The sequence below is a fragment of the Natator depressus genome, chromosome 8, assembly GCF_965152275.1.
Source record: "Natator depressus isolate rNatDep1 chromosome 8, rNatDep2.hap1, whole genome shotgun sequence".
NCBI classification, from domain to species: domain Eukaryota; kingdom Metazoa; phylum Chordata; order Testudines; family Cheloniidae; genus Natator; species Natator depressus.
This window is the reverse complement of record NC_134241.1, coordinates 11,261,900-11,276,805: the sequence shown is the minus strand read 5'-3', so window position 1 is coordinate 11,276,805 and position 14,906 is coordinate 11,261,900. Positions and strand designations below refer to the sequence as shown.

Sequence of the window (14,906 nt, the reverse complement as noted above, 5' to 3'; positions counted from 1 at the left end):
AACCCTAACACCAGCAGTATGTTCACAGCACTGTAGCCTCACCCTGGCTTTCACCAGCCTGGCTTCTCCTTGCCGGAAGACACTAAGAGCCCTTCCTGTCCCAAATCTCCCCCAAACCATCTCCCGGCTATGTTCAGTCCCTCTCACTGGACCCTCACCGAAGCTATTGACTTTGCTGCCTCCAACCAGATAGAATGCACCCCAGACTGCTAGATTAGCTGTGAATTTTACCCTTTTGTTTAATATACAGCACTGAGATGATCTTGTAAAAGGATAACAAGTTTATTAACAGTAGAACCCAGATTTAAATGATGCCAAGCAGAAGGAATAGGGATAGAAATGGTTACAAATACATATAAGTACAAATATGCTTCTAAATCTAAAATCCAACTTAACAAACTAGAATCTTTTGTTCAAAGTAGTTTTCATTCTCACCATAGTCATTCTTCCAGCACAGTTGGCCAGTCTTCAGCCAGGATCCAACACAGAGCACAAAGCTCTCTGTTTCCTTGCCTCCTCAGGTGAAGGATAACCCAACATCTTTCTTCCAGGTCCATATATTCCCCCAAAGTTCATTGTCCTGGTGTCAAGAGTCAGGAAGGTGTCCTGGGGGATTCAGTCTTCTATCTCTTCTGGGGGTGGGAGGGGGTGACACCACCTTGATCAAAGCGCCCCCTCCTGGTGAGTTCTCATATGATGTTTCCTGCTGCAATTTTACAATGCAAATGCAGTCTTCCCCTCTGCCTGGGAGCTGATTGCTTTGCTTACTACTGGTGTATCCCCATTGTCCATGGCTCGCAAGGTAGACAGGGCATTCACAACGCTTTGTGTAAGAAAAATCTGGTTATCAACTTTTCCTGACCTGCTTAGTTTAAACACATTTTAGTCACATATTTCTAGCACATCTGCATAGCTCTTTGTATGTTAACTGTTCATACGTCATGCCAGACAACAAATGGTCAGTGAGTTACTAGTTTTCCAATGAGATATTACAAAACTCCTTCTAAGTAATTATCATGACAACAGTGTGTGTGGGGTGGGGTGCACTGAGCTTGTCAGGCAGCTGAGACTCAGTGCTACATACCAGGGAGCCCCTTGCTCCCTGACTCGGAGGGTCACAAAAGGATACTCCCATACCTGGGGATTCCATCTAGCAGAATGTGGCACTGCTGCAGAGCAGAGTGGTGGCCGTGTTAGTCTGTATCAGCAAAAACAACGAGGAGTCCTTGTGGCACCTTAGAGACTAAGAAATGTATTTGGGCACGAGCTTTCATGGTCTAGAACTTCATCTTTTGTAGTGGTAATGAAAGTTATTTTTCCTCCCTTGGCATCCTATTGTTAATTGAATTGTCTTGTTAGACTGACCTCACACTTGGTAAGGCAACTCCCATCTTTTCATGTATTTATACCGGCTCCTGTATTTTCCACTCCATGCATCTGATGAAGTGAGTTCTAGCCCACGAAAGCTTATACCCAAATAAATTTGTTAGTCTCTAAGGTGCCACAAGGACGCCTCGTTGTTGTTGCAGAGCAGAGATGGAACAAAACTGCAGACTTTTATCCCACCTGCCCAGAACTTTGGATAAATTGGAATTCCTCCAAATCCCCCTGTCTTTGGTTCTCCAAAGCTGAGGAGGCTTTTCAAAACCAAAACCAGGCCTCCTTTGTTGTTTTCTCTAGCAAAGCCCCTGAAAGGGAACACTCCTCCCTCTGACCCTTCTTCTCTGCCTCTTTCCAAGTGAAACGCCTTGATTGTGTAAACAAGAACTTCGAGTGTAGTTTTATTGACTGGATCCTCCATACCCTGTATGAATGTACTATATGCACAGAGCATTTTAGGTTGGAACTCTTAACCTTTCTCCTATTTCCCCTTCTCTACTTGAGCCCAACTCCTCATATAGCAGCAATAAACTGAAATTCATTCAGCTTTGGATTTACGCACCTGACTTATTCTTCCTGACGGGCATAAGCAGAAATCCAGAGAAGTGGTGATTGAAATACAACATTGTTGTTTTTTTCATCCTGAAAAGATAATAGCATTTCCTTCTGTAATATTTTCACTGTCAAAAATAATGAGGGTTTAACAGCCTCTTGTGGCCATTTAAAACAAGTGCACCAATTGTGTCAGCTACCTGTCACCAGAACACACACAAATTGGACATCGAATAATTGCACGCATATCAAGACAAATGCTAAGAAGCACCGACCTCCCTGTTAGTCCTAGAGGTAGCCCATGCCAGAGACACAGACATGAGATATCTGAAGCCCTGTTCAATATGGATGCAGGATTAAAGCAAATCCAACAGCAACCAGGAGCAAAACCATGGAGAGATTTATAAGGAATCAAAACATATTTTAAAATCATTGAAGAGTTTGCGAGGAGAGAAGGAGGAGGGGCGTTTAATACTGAAATGAAATGGTTTTAAAAGCTACCGCAGAAATGACCTTAGCAGCTGAGTTACCATCAGTATAGGAAATGGGAGCAGAGATCAGAGAAGAAAAGAGAAGAATACTCACCTGCACTTGTTCTCAGAAGACAGTGTTCCCATAGGACCATATTCTTGGCTACATGTTCCTGTACATGGCAGGGAATGGAATTCTCAGGCAGGTGACATTTTAAAAAGAATTGCCTTAGTAGTGGGTGGGATGCGTCTAACTAGTGGTCCCTAACATCCTCAGCTGTGAGCACTAGATTAAAAATAACCTCCCATAATAGGCAAAACCCCTCAGTCAGTCATTATTATCTGCACTGAAAGAGGGAAAAGAGCACAGAAAGAAGAGATGACGCAGCATCACATGGAAGGAAAAAAGTCTTGGTTTTATTTTTCATTAGAGGAAGAAAATGCCTTTTACAATGGAAAATGGATGAATATCAAAGGCCAGAATTCTATTAAAGAAGTAAAATGACTCTTAACAGCTCCTAAAACATTAAATTCTAGAGAGGATCTGGTATGACATCAGTAAGCCAAAGCCTAATTTTATCTTGTAATGAGCCCCAACAATAAGTTAGAATCATAGAATATCAGGGTTGGAAGGGACCTCAGGAGGTCATCTAGTCCAACCCCTGCTCAAAGCAGGACCAATCCCCAACTAAATCAGCTAAAAGTTGCTTTTGTAAAGGTCAGATAAGTAGCAAGGTTTACATGGCTGCTCTGCTTCCTGGAGAAGAAGAGCATGGCTGTTTCCACCCCGAATGAGCCTTATCAGGGTGTCCATGAGTCAATCCAACACTAAGATAACAACGAGGGATACAGTCAAATGATTATTACAATACAGTTCTGACTGACCTTCCGTGTTGGTGTCAGGCAAACAACCTACCAGACGGATATTCCAACAGCTGAGTTTGGCCATGTCAAACCAAAAGACCTTCACAAATCTAACAGCTGAAGAAGAGATTGTCCGGGACTGGTCTGAGTAAAACACTGACTGGTTTCAGCAGCTTTGCGACATATTGAGGGCTACTTGGTTAGAACAGAGAAAGGCCACTTATTCTTTATGGAATGTTATAAGGGCTGGATGAATTGCTAGAGCACGGATGAAACTCAGCTGAGTAGGAACCATGTTAATATCCTATGTCACTGTAGATTTTTAATTAGGGTCCAGGATGCTTACATTTAAAAATTCAATATATCATTCGGGACCCTAGTCACTCAGGGCTAGATTCACAAAGAGACTGTGGCAGGCAGAGTAAAACAAATATTTGAAACACTGCTGAGGGAGAAGGTCTCTCTGTGGGAGAAGGGGGAGAGAATCTTATCAACTCTATTTCTTTTATGAGCTGAGGAATACAAGTGTTCGGTCCTCCCTCCTGAAGTGTTTCTCCCCTGCTTCTGCACACTTCAGTGCCCACCTTTTCATCCATTCTGTGACCCATGTCCCATCCATGCTTCCTAGGCCAAATAACTTCCCCATCTACTCCAGCCCAAGAGTCCTTGCACATGGTTTCACACTCATACTAGACCCACAAGTGAGATTGAACTGCAGTGCCCTCTGCAGGATCAGGAAGGAGAGACATTTTAATGGGGTCTTTTAAACAAAATGAAAGTTTTACAGTTGTGCTTCAAATAAATGATTCCCCTGGAGACACAAACAGCATTTCCAGCCAGAGCCCCCGATCACTGAGGGCCCAACCCTGCTGGACTCATACTGGAATCATTCCCATTCACTTCAGTGTGGTGGTATCAAGTCCCCAGGGAAGCGATATGAACACACAGCACACATCTAGGGCCTGATCCCTTAAGGAGCTGAGTAGGGTTGTCAACTTTCTAATTGCACAAAACCGAACACCCTAGCCCTGCCCCTTCCCTGAGGCCCTGTCCCCTTCCCCGAGGCCCTGCCCCCACTCACTACATTCCCACTCCCTCAGTGGCTCGCTCTTCCCCCACCCTCACTCACTTTCATTGGGCTGGGGCAGGGGATTGGGGTGTGGAGAAGGCTGTAACTGGGGGTGTGGGATCCAGGTAGGGCCAAAAATGAGGTGTTCAGGGTTTTGGAGGCAGCTCCAAGCTGGGGCAGGGAGTTGGGGTGCGGGAGGGGGTGAGGACTCTGGGGTGGAGCTGGGGATGAGGAGTTTGGGGTGCAGAAGGGGGCTCCAGGCTCGGGGGTGGGGCCGAGGGATTCAGAGTGCAGGAGAGTGTTGTGGGTTGAGGCAGGGGTTTGGGAGGGTGTGAGGGCTCTGGTCTGGGAGTACTGGCTCAGGGCTGGGTCAGGGGGGTGGGGTGCTGGAGGGGGTGAGGTCTCTGGGTTGGGGTGCGGGCTCTGGGATGGGGCCAGGATGAGTGGTGTGGGGTGCAGGGAGGGCTTGAAATGAAGGAACTGGAGGAAGCAGAAATGCTCACAATCATGGCAGTTTGCTGACAGATTAGTGATACTAAGGTTAGGAAGCTGGGTCATGGCTCTTAAATTCTTTCAGCAGATCTACTCTCTTTGATCAATCCATTACTTTCCATAAGTTTAATTAAACTATATGAAATATAGGTGACACCTATTTTAAAACAAAGAAATCCTTTCTTCTTACACCTGTCATATTACCCCTTGACATAGAGAGCAGCAAAGCCTGTTCTGATAATTGCACCTAGTGTGCACTATGGCTGATTACTGGAAATGCTAAATGCCATGATCTGTGACAGGAGTGGCGGGTGATGCACACATGACTGACTGATAGGTATCTGAGTTTAGGGGGTCTAGGACTCGGCATATCACTACCGTCAATTCTGTTACACTGCTGCTGCTTGACAGACTCTCCATGTGATTCCTAGTATTAGTCGGTATTTTCAGGTGTTCATCAGTGAGGACACATATCAATTCTATAGACGTCACCCACACAACGAGAGAAAGGAGATGCTGTTGCTGATCTACATGCTTATTACCCCTTATTATGATAAAGATAGATGTAGAATTATAGATATAGTCGTAGTATGAATGAATCATAGCTGCAATCCATAACCGACTTCTGCTGGGGCTAGCAGCTGAGTCCGGCGCAGGGTAGGAGCCACCAGCCAGGTCTTCCCCAATCCCGGCCCTTAGCCCACAGTGATTTACCTCTCTGCTAGCTGCCCCGGGCACCTGAAACATACTTCTGGGGAGGGTCGCATGATTGCTCTTGTGGCTTCCTTTTGTTTCCCCATTAGAAAGTCATTTTTCTGTGGGGAAGCAAAGGAATCTGCGGGGGACATAAATTCTGTGCATGCACAGTGGTGGACAATTCCCCCAGGAGTAGTACATGCTCTTTTGCATACATATCAAACAAAGCACAGTTTGAAAATAGCTATATTTCCTCTTGAGTGTCTTCTTTTGATGAGATGTTAAAGTGAAATCCCTTCTGCCAATATCCAGTGGCTGTCCTGATAGAACTTAAAGATCCCAGGGGGTTATTAGATGGTAAGAGCAGGGGATAGCCCTGGTTTTCATGGCAGACAACTGCTCTTCCAATAAACAGATTCTGAAGTTCAAAGCTGTGTGTGAATTGTAGCTAAGCACATAATGGGTATTGTGTTTGCCTATGCATCCATTGTAATAATCACTTTTCTAAACACCCAGAATATGAAAAAAACACCTTGAAAAATCCACCCGAGGACCTATTGTATTTGACATAAATGCTAAGGGATAACTTCTGCTGTCACACACACTGTGCAAACCTAATGGGGAGGGATAGGATGTGAGGGTAGAATCTGGCCCTTCATAGTTATACTGTGTTAAAGTATTCAGATTTGATTCTAAAGTGATGCAATTGTACTGTATACAAGAAGGGTCTAATGTCTTTGGATTCTATATTAATTTCCTAACAGTGACATCCTTTCCTATTCCCTGCTGGAATTTACATATCAGCTGTAAAAACAAATCTTTGGATGTCTACACTAGGTGAATTTCTTTTTGCTTTTTGACCATTTGCATGGTTTAATAGAGCATCTGCAGCAGAAAGCACTAGTCAAATTCTCTCTGTGTCTGAGAACCACTCTATGCCCTATTCTTTGTATACATTACAATAATGGTTTTTACTGGCTGCATATTATTTCAAGGTAACTTGGCATTTTGATATCACCTTTTTTAAAGCATCACCACAAAACTATGCCAATAGGACTGATTCTGGTCTCACGTACACCACTGCAATTCTAATTACTTCAGTAGGGTTACTACTGAGATATACGACTATAAGTGAGAGCAGAATTGGGCCCAATATGTTAAATTGAATCAAAGAAAAAATCCAAACAATGACAATAATTGTTTTATGGACCAGGGAAAACACCATTTTTTTCAATCTCCTGTTTGTCTAGAAGGAAAATGAGGGAGAAATTCGAAAAAGGAATAAAAGGAATACACAGAACGAAGGAGTAGAAGGACTAAAGTGATATTCTATACTCCTAGAGATAAGGAAAAATAATCATTGAAAATACTAAAAGAAATGGGAGTTCTCAGTATGTTGCTATTTATGATCAAAATGGCTAAAAACAGTGCCTTGTATAGATCCAGATAAACCATTGTATGCTGAAATAAAAGGATAAATGATTTGCTTTCTTTGGTAGAAGGATTAAAAAGATTAATTCCACACGTGCATTTTTCCTTATAATTGTGTATATTGGATATAATTGTATATCTAACAGCTGTGTTGTTTCACAAATAATGTGAGAATAAGTTAAACCTTTGCAAATTACACAGTAAGTAACCACTCACCAGACTTTTCTAATGAGTCATTTATCCCATTTCTGCTAGATGGCAGTGTCTGCCCAGACTTTATCCAACTATTTTAGACACTGTTTCAAATACTGGTTCTTCTACTGTGATTAGTATCTGTCAAATACTTTTTGGTACTAAAAATAAACAGCCTAATGGAAAAGATGCTCAATCACGAAGGGGTTTGCAAAGAAAAAAGAAAACACCCAAGTTATAAGAAGTCATAAGATATACACAGAAAGTATGTATTGTAGTTTCTAATACTGATAAATACCACTTGTGTCTTCAGGCTTGGCTATACTTGCGAGTTACAGTGCAATAAAGAAACAGGAGGACTTGTGGCACCTTAGAGACTAACAAATTTATTAGAGCATAAGCTTTTGTGGGCTACAGCCCACTTCACTGGATGCATTAAATGGAACATATAGTAAGAAGATATTTATATACATGTAAGCAGTGTCAGGATGAGCTCCACCCTGACATCTGGTGGTGAGGTGTGGCAAGTTGTGGAAAAAAAAAAACTTCAGGGGCTGATCTCATTTGCATAGGCACACCCACGCCGCCTAGACTGAGGCCATAGCTGCCCAAATGGTCACTTCGGCTGCTGTGGGATCCCCAGTGTCTCTGTTATTGGGGCAGTAAGAATAAATTGTTATTACCCTGATTATGGGAACTGTGCTTGGAACTGTACTTGGCCTTTTGCTATGATGGAGGGACTCACCATCAACTAAGTAGCACTCGCTAGGCAAGGGTCATGGGTTCCAAAACTGTGTGAATTGAGAGAGACTTGAGACAGGTATTAGTACCTGGTGGTGTGGGCCCCTTTGTGAGGGCCTGAAGCACCAATTGCACCTCTGTCTCTCTCCACTGTGGAATGTCAGAGCTAATTTTGGGTCTATTAAGAGTCTTGCTACAGGTACTATGCTGCATTCACTTTGGCCTTAAGGTGCACCAGCACTAAGGCCCCCACTACTATGAGCTGAAATCACTAAGCACTGTGTCAAGTAGTGGGGAGCCGGAAGATCTGGAGTGCCGCGGTGTGTTTGTGAGACGGCGAGCTGAGCAGAACTGTTCGTGAGACAGCGAGCTGTGCGGAGTGGAGCCAGTCGTGGTGGAGCGGAGCTGTCTGTGAGACAGCGGTGTGTTCGTGAGACGGCGAGCTGTGCAGAGCGGAGCCATTCATGAGACAGCCAGCTGAGCAGAGCTGTTCTTGAGACAGCGAGCGGTGCAGAGCAGAGCCGGTCGTGAGACAGCGGTGTGTTCGTGAGACGGCGAGCTGAGCAGAGCTGTTTGTGAGACGGCGAGCGGTGCAGAGCGGAGCCGGTTGTGGTGGAGCAGAGCCCTGTGGGGCAGTCAGCTTCAGGACACGTAAGGTGCCCCTTGCCCCTTTTCCCCACACACAGGCACATTTTAGCCAGACTGGGGAGTAACACTATGCAGATGAACTTTTGAACTCTGGGGCTGGACTTTTTGGACTTTGGGTGATTTGTGGATTGCTGGACTCAAGAGACGTTTGGGTGCTGGGACTCTAGAACCCAAGGGAAAGGGGCATGCCCCAATTTGCTTGGGGTGGTTTTTTGCTCATGGGTTGTGTTATGAATCCTGTTGGTGGTGTTTCCCCAACATAATGCCACATTGTTTCTCTCTGTTATTAAAAGGCTTTTTGCTACACTCAGACTATGTGCTTGCGAGAGGGGAAGTATTGCCTCTTGGAGGTGCCCAGCGGGGGTGGTATATATTTGTCCCAGGTCACTGGGTGGGGGCTCGAGCCGGTTTGCATTGTGTTATTGGAATGGATCCCCTAGATATTGAACCCGGCCCTTGTTGCTGCCAACTCTGATGGGCAGAAGGGTTACATACATACAGAGAAGGTGGAATTTGCCATACAAACTGTAAGAGGCTAATTAATTAAGATGAGCTATTATCAGCAGGAGAAAAAAAAACTTTTGTAGTGATAATCAAGATGGCCCATTTAGACAGTTGACAAGAAGGTGTGAGGATACTTAACATGTGGAAATAGATTCAATATGTTTAATGACCCAGCCACTCCCAGTCTCTGTTCAAACCCAAGTTAATGGTATCTAGTTTGCATATTAATTCCAACTCAGCAGTTTCTCATTGGAGTCTGTTTTTGTAGCTTTTCTGTTGCAAAATTGCCACCCTTAAGTCTTTTACTGAGTGGCCAGAGAGGTTGAAGTGTTCTCCTATTTGTTTTTGAATGTTGTGATTCCTGATGTCAGATTTGTGTCCATTTATTCTTTTATGTAGAGACTGTCTGGTTTGGCCAATGTACATGGCAGAGGGGCATTGCTGGCACATGATGGCATATATCACATTGGTTGATGTGCAGGTGAACGAGCCCCTGATGGCGTGGCTAATGTGATTAGGTCCTATGATGGTGTCACTTGAATAAATATATGGACAGAGCTGGCATTGGGCTTTGTTGCAAGGATATGTTCCTGGGTTAGTGTTTTTGTTGTGTGGTGTGTGGTTGCTGGTGAGTATTTGCTTCACGTTGGGGGGCTGTCTGTAAGCGAGGACTGGTCTGTCTCCCAAGATCTGTGAGCGTGAGGCATCATTTTTCAGGATAGGTTGTAGATCTTTGATGATGCGTTGGAGAGGTTTTAGTTGGGGGCTGAAGGTGATGGCTAGTGTGGTTCTGTTATTTTCTTTGTTGGGCCTGTCCTGTAGTAGGTGATTTCTGGGTACTCTTCTGGCTCTGTCAATCTGTTTTTTCACTTCAGCAGGTGGGTACTGTAGTTTTAAGAATGCTTGATAGAGATCTTGTAGGAGTTTGTCTCTGTCTGAGGGATTGGAGCAAATGCGGTTGTATCTTAGAGCTTGGCTGTAGACAATGGATTGTGTGATGTGTCCTGGATGGAAGCTGGAGGCATGTAGGTAGGAATAGCGGTCAGTAGGCTTCCGGTATAGGGTGGTGTTTATGTGACCATCACTTATTAGCACAGTAGTGTCCAGGAAATGGACCGCTTGTGTGGATTGGTCAGGGCTGAGGTTGATTGTGGGATGGAAATTGTTGAAATCATGGTGGAATTCCTCAAGGGCTTCTTTTCCAATAAAGGAATAAAGGAGCCCCGGGCGCACTATCTCACTACCTGTCCACACTGGCAAGGCACATAGAGCGCTCTGACTCCACGGCTACAGCGTTGCTAGTACTCTACCTCGGCGAGTGGAATAATATTTGATGAGCCCTCGCTGGAGTGCCGCGGCACCAGTGTGAAAGAGCTGTTGCTTTACTGCACTCTGATCAGCCTCCGGAAATGTCCCATAATCCCCTTAAGTCAAGTGGCCACTCTTGTCATTGTTTGGAATCGGCTGTAGGAATGCGGAAATGCCCTTTGAAAGCTCAGTTTCTGACAGCCAGCTGCTTATCTGCTCTGAGACAAAGCAACCATTAGTGTGGAATGCAGTGTGAGAGAGAGCGAGGTGGGAGGGGCGGGTGGTCTGCTGCTGTCTGAACTTACAAGACAGCATGCTGACATGCTTTCAGCCCCCAAAAAACCCACTCTCTCTCCCCCACATACACATAACACACTCCCTGTCACACTCCACCCTCCCCCCATTTGAAAAGCACGTTGCAGCCACCTGCATGCTGGGATAACTGCCCATAATGCACCACTCCCAATGCCACTGCAAGTGCCACAAATGTGGCCATGCCAGTGCGCTTGAAGCTGTCAGTGTGGTCAGACTGCAGCGCTTTCCCGACTGCGCTCTCCGAAGGCTGGTTTAACTCAAAGCGCTCTACATCTGCAAGTGTAGCCATGCCCTTAGCTTCAGATTTTCTTCTGTCATAGGTCCTTATTATCCTACGCAGAGGGCCTATGTACCCATTAAAACTCCTTAAGGGTGTAAGTGGGACTTAAGTAATGCATAGACTTTGCATTGGCCCTTTCCACCAGAGTGATTTCTACATCTAAATATTAGAAAGCTGCCCTACAACAAATTTCTGTATACAATGCCCATAGTCGGAGTAAAAGTCTGAGGGTATTAGCTTATTCAAACAGTATCTATGGTTCTATAAGCAGGCAGGATGGGCTTTATTCCCCACCAAAATCTTGAAGTGTGTGCATAGGTCCTGGAGCTAGAGGTGCTGGGGGTCCTGCTGTACCCCCTGGTTTGAAGTGGTTTCCATTTACAGTTTTGTTCAATAGCTTTCAGCACCCCCACTATAAAAATTGTTTGGGCATGACGGAGCATGTATCAGTGTTTGCTGTGTTCCCCTCTGTGCCTAATCTGGAGGGAATACAGAGAATTCTTAAACCTTTAACATCTTTTTCTAAAAAACACCTTTGCATTTTACCTTTAAGAACAGATGGTTCATCAGACTGCCAAAGGGCTGCAGCTACTTTCCTTGGTCCTGGAGACAGAGAGCATAACCCTGTTACAAAGATCAATGATTAGCCTGAGGTACTAGCTTTTGCTTCCAGTTCTTTCACTTAAGACTGGAGTGGAACCTAGCTCTGTACAGAAAATGCAAGATGCTCTTCGACTTCATTGTACATTGTTTGCTTCTGTCAAACTATAAAATGATCATTCCTTTTCATTTACCTACTGAATCCTACCTATAGGTCAGATTCTTCTCTCACTCACACTGGTGTAACTCAGTTGACTTCATTTGAGTTACTTATGACTTGGCCTAGTGTAAATCAGATTAAAACCATGCCTGCATAAAACGGTGGACACTAAGGTAAAAAAAAGAAAAATTAAAAGCCCAGCAAATATAGTCACACTTCACGTCATGTTATCTCTGTAGTATAAATATCTGCTTATGCAGTATAAGCTTTCTCTAGTCTCAGCAATAATCTTTGCTACTGTCTCTGCAGAGATCAGCAACAGCTGTGTCTTCCGTTTCACTAACCACATAATGTAGGCTTTAGAATGCTATGTAACCCTGATGTCCAGTTACTAATTATGAGACTGATCCTGCAAGATGCTGAGTGTTTTGGCCCCAGTCCTGCAACACATTTCAACTTGTGCTTGACTCTGAGAGTACGCTGAAGTCAACGAGGCTACTTATATGCTTACAATTAAGCATGTGCTTAAGTCATTTGCAGGATCGGGGCCAGAATGCTCAGTATCTTGTTGGGTGTAGCCCTATGCGCTTGGTGGGGCATATCCTGTGCTCGCTTAAGTTCTTGAAGATCTGTGCTGTCAAGGAGTCCCTGCTATGGCGTGGAGTATTTAGAAAGAGAGGTTTCTCCCCCAGATTTTGTTGTACAAACTAGACTCTATCCTGGTCCATCTACTTAATCATGAGCCCTTATTTAGGTGGTAAAGTGGTTTCGGAAGCACAGTCCTCTCTGCATCCTATTGGTGACAATGCAGGTCTTGAAGCAGAGCCTTCTGTCCAAGTGTCCTTAGGAAGGATACCAATAAGTGTATGAGGGGTCTGAATGATGGTTTTTGGAATTCACAGGCTGTGATCATGTAAACAGCTGCAGTCATAAGGTGAAATTCTGCTCTCTGATCCAGAAAGTAGATCTCAGCTCTACTCTGGTTCTCTTCTGACATGGCTGGGACTCCTGTGGTTGTCAGTGGGACTTCTGGAGAGGGGATTAGAGGACTCAAGATCTGTCATATTGATCTGGGAAAATAATTTTCCCCTATGGATCCAACTTTGCCTTGTCCGCACTGTTATATTTCTGTGGCTAGCTCTGTCAGTGAAACATTCACCTCTTTGAAGAAGCTCCCAGTCTTCTCTAATAACATAGTAATGTAGTGCTAACACTGGATTGAAATTTGCTTCTGAATGGGGAAATGGCATGGTGTACGCTGAGCCGTGCACTGTGCATTATTTGCTGTTGAAATGTTTCACTGGGATTGCAATCACAACTTGGAGCCTAGTTAATACCTTTGAACAAACTGCTCCACTTAGGCTCATTAGTAGTATAGCCACATAATTCATTCCGTGCCCTTTGAGCCTTCTCTGCCAAAGAAACTTCCTGCTCATTGAGGATCTTATAAATCGCTGTTATGTCTCAAATGTGGGGAAGAGAGGTGGAGAGAAACAGTCATCACTCACTGAGGGTGGCCTGGCCTTTATATTGCAATGTTTTGGAAAGAAGTGTCTTTTGAGCCATCTGCTTGTTAAAGCATTGCTCAGGCACACATCCCCTGGGAAATTTCTTCACCTTCATAGGTCACTGGGAGGCATTGACTTCAATTTGTTTGGAGTTTGCAAGAGCATTCTAACTTGCTGGGTTCCTTTCAAGGTGTCATCGCTTCTCTTGTTCTCTGATGAGAATCTTAGCACTGCGAAAGCCTTTGGCTGTGGAAAAGGATCAAGTCCAGGATTTTTATGATATCTCAAGACTTTTCCTACATGACATTCTGGACAGAGCAGCTCCTATCACTGAATGGATTGTTGGACACTGCGTGGCAATTTCTTGTGAGACACTTACGCTGACAGTTGGCTCATTGGTCAGCTGCACTCTGAATGTAAAGGATACTGTGGACCTAATTTTGCACTGGTGTACACACTGGAAAATCAGTATGGCACTGTGGCAACCGAAGGCAGGATGTGGCTCCGTAGCTCTATTTCGGAGTTGTACAAGTTCCTTTGTTGGAAGGGGAGAGTTATCAACATTTGTGGAAAGCTTGCTGTTCTCTGATGACCCTGGGTCAGCACTTGCCACTTTCATTAGAAACCTTAGATCTAGTGATGATGCTGATTCTCTGTGTCATTTCTTAATCCTGGTGCTGCTTAACAACAAGGAAAGATGCTTTCCCCACTCAACACACGATCAAAACAGCTGAGGTATGAAAATTGTACTCTGTCCACAGGGAGCCAAATGCTACCGATGGAGGACATTACTACAGAAGGAATGAATGTTGTAATGATGGATGTTATGAAGCTAATGGATATGCCTCGTTATGTAGAGGAATCATCTAATAATAAAGCAGTTGCAGGCATGTATCACAGATAATAATGAATAATCTGGAGCCCTCACTGGCAATCAACTGGGAATGCAGGTGGCTTTCTCCCTGTGCCCAATTGTAACCTAGATATTCTGGCCCTGATTCAGTGGCTCTCTTGCCATTCTGTTGGCAGGAACATTGCTAGGAAGGATGCGAAATCTAGGGTGATGTGATTAGCACTACTACATATAAACAAGCTATTCAAAGGACAGCAACTCTAGGCCTGCCCCTGCTCCTGTTGAACTCAATGGCTATTCAGACACATTGCTGAATTCTAAGTAAACTGTACCCATCAGGGGAAAAAACCCAGGCATTCCCCTGTGGACAGCTCACTGCAAAACTCTGCTCAGTGTGCAGCAGTCTAAAAAGCAAATGAATTGCTCGGTCACGTAAGGAATGGGGTAGAATGTTGTATGAAAAATACTGTAGTGCCATTTTATAAACCAATGGGACACCCTCCCCGGAATAGTGTCTTCAGTTCTGGAAACCTTATCTCCAAAAGGACATAGGGTGGGATTGTCAAAAACTGTCTGAGTGATTTAGGCACGTGGTGCCCATTAAAAGTTAATGGGACCTGTGTAACTGAATACCTTAGGCACTTTTGAAGATCCCTCACATAGAAATACATGAGTGACAAAAATAATTAGGGGCAGGGGAAAAATCTATATGAAGAGAGACTGGAAAGCCTGGGACTCTTTAGGTATTAGAGGCAACAAGTAAAAAGGTCCCCTATATGATATGCAATGTAATAAGTGGCAGAGTGAAGGTGAATCTTGCACTCCCATGTACCCTCTCTCATA

At 44.4% G+C, this 14,906-nt stretch overlaps 1 long non-coding RNA gene across 2 annotated transcripts; it reads right to left on the bottom strand.

The window, feature by feature from the left end:
- Window positions 1-446: 446 nt before the first annotated feature.
- On the bottom strand, window positions 447-2,678 carry LOC141992742 (uncharacterized). 2 transcript variants are annotated; one of them, XR_012640637.1, is made up of 3 exons: window positions 2,446-2,519; window positions 1,943-2,022; window positions 447-823 (listed from the first exon to the last, which is right to left on the bottom strand). It is a non-coding gene; the product is annotated as an uncharacterized LOC141992742 (long non-coding RNA). The 2 variants fall into 2 exon arrangements; XR_012640636.1 differs by having other exon boundaries at window positions 448-823; window positions 2,518-2,678.
- Between the last annotated feature and the right edge of the window lie 12,228 nt (window positions 2,679-14,906).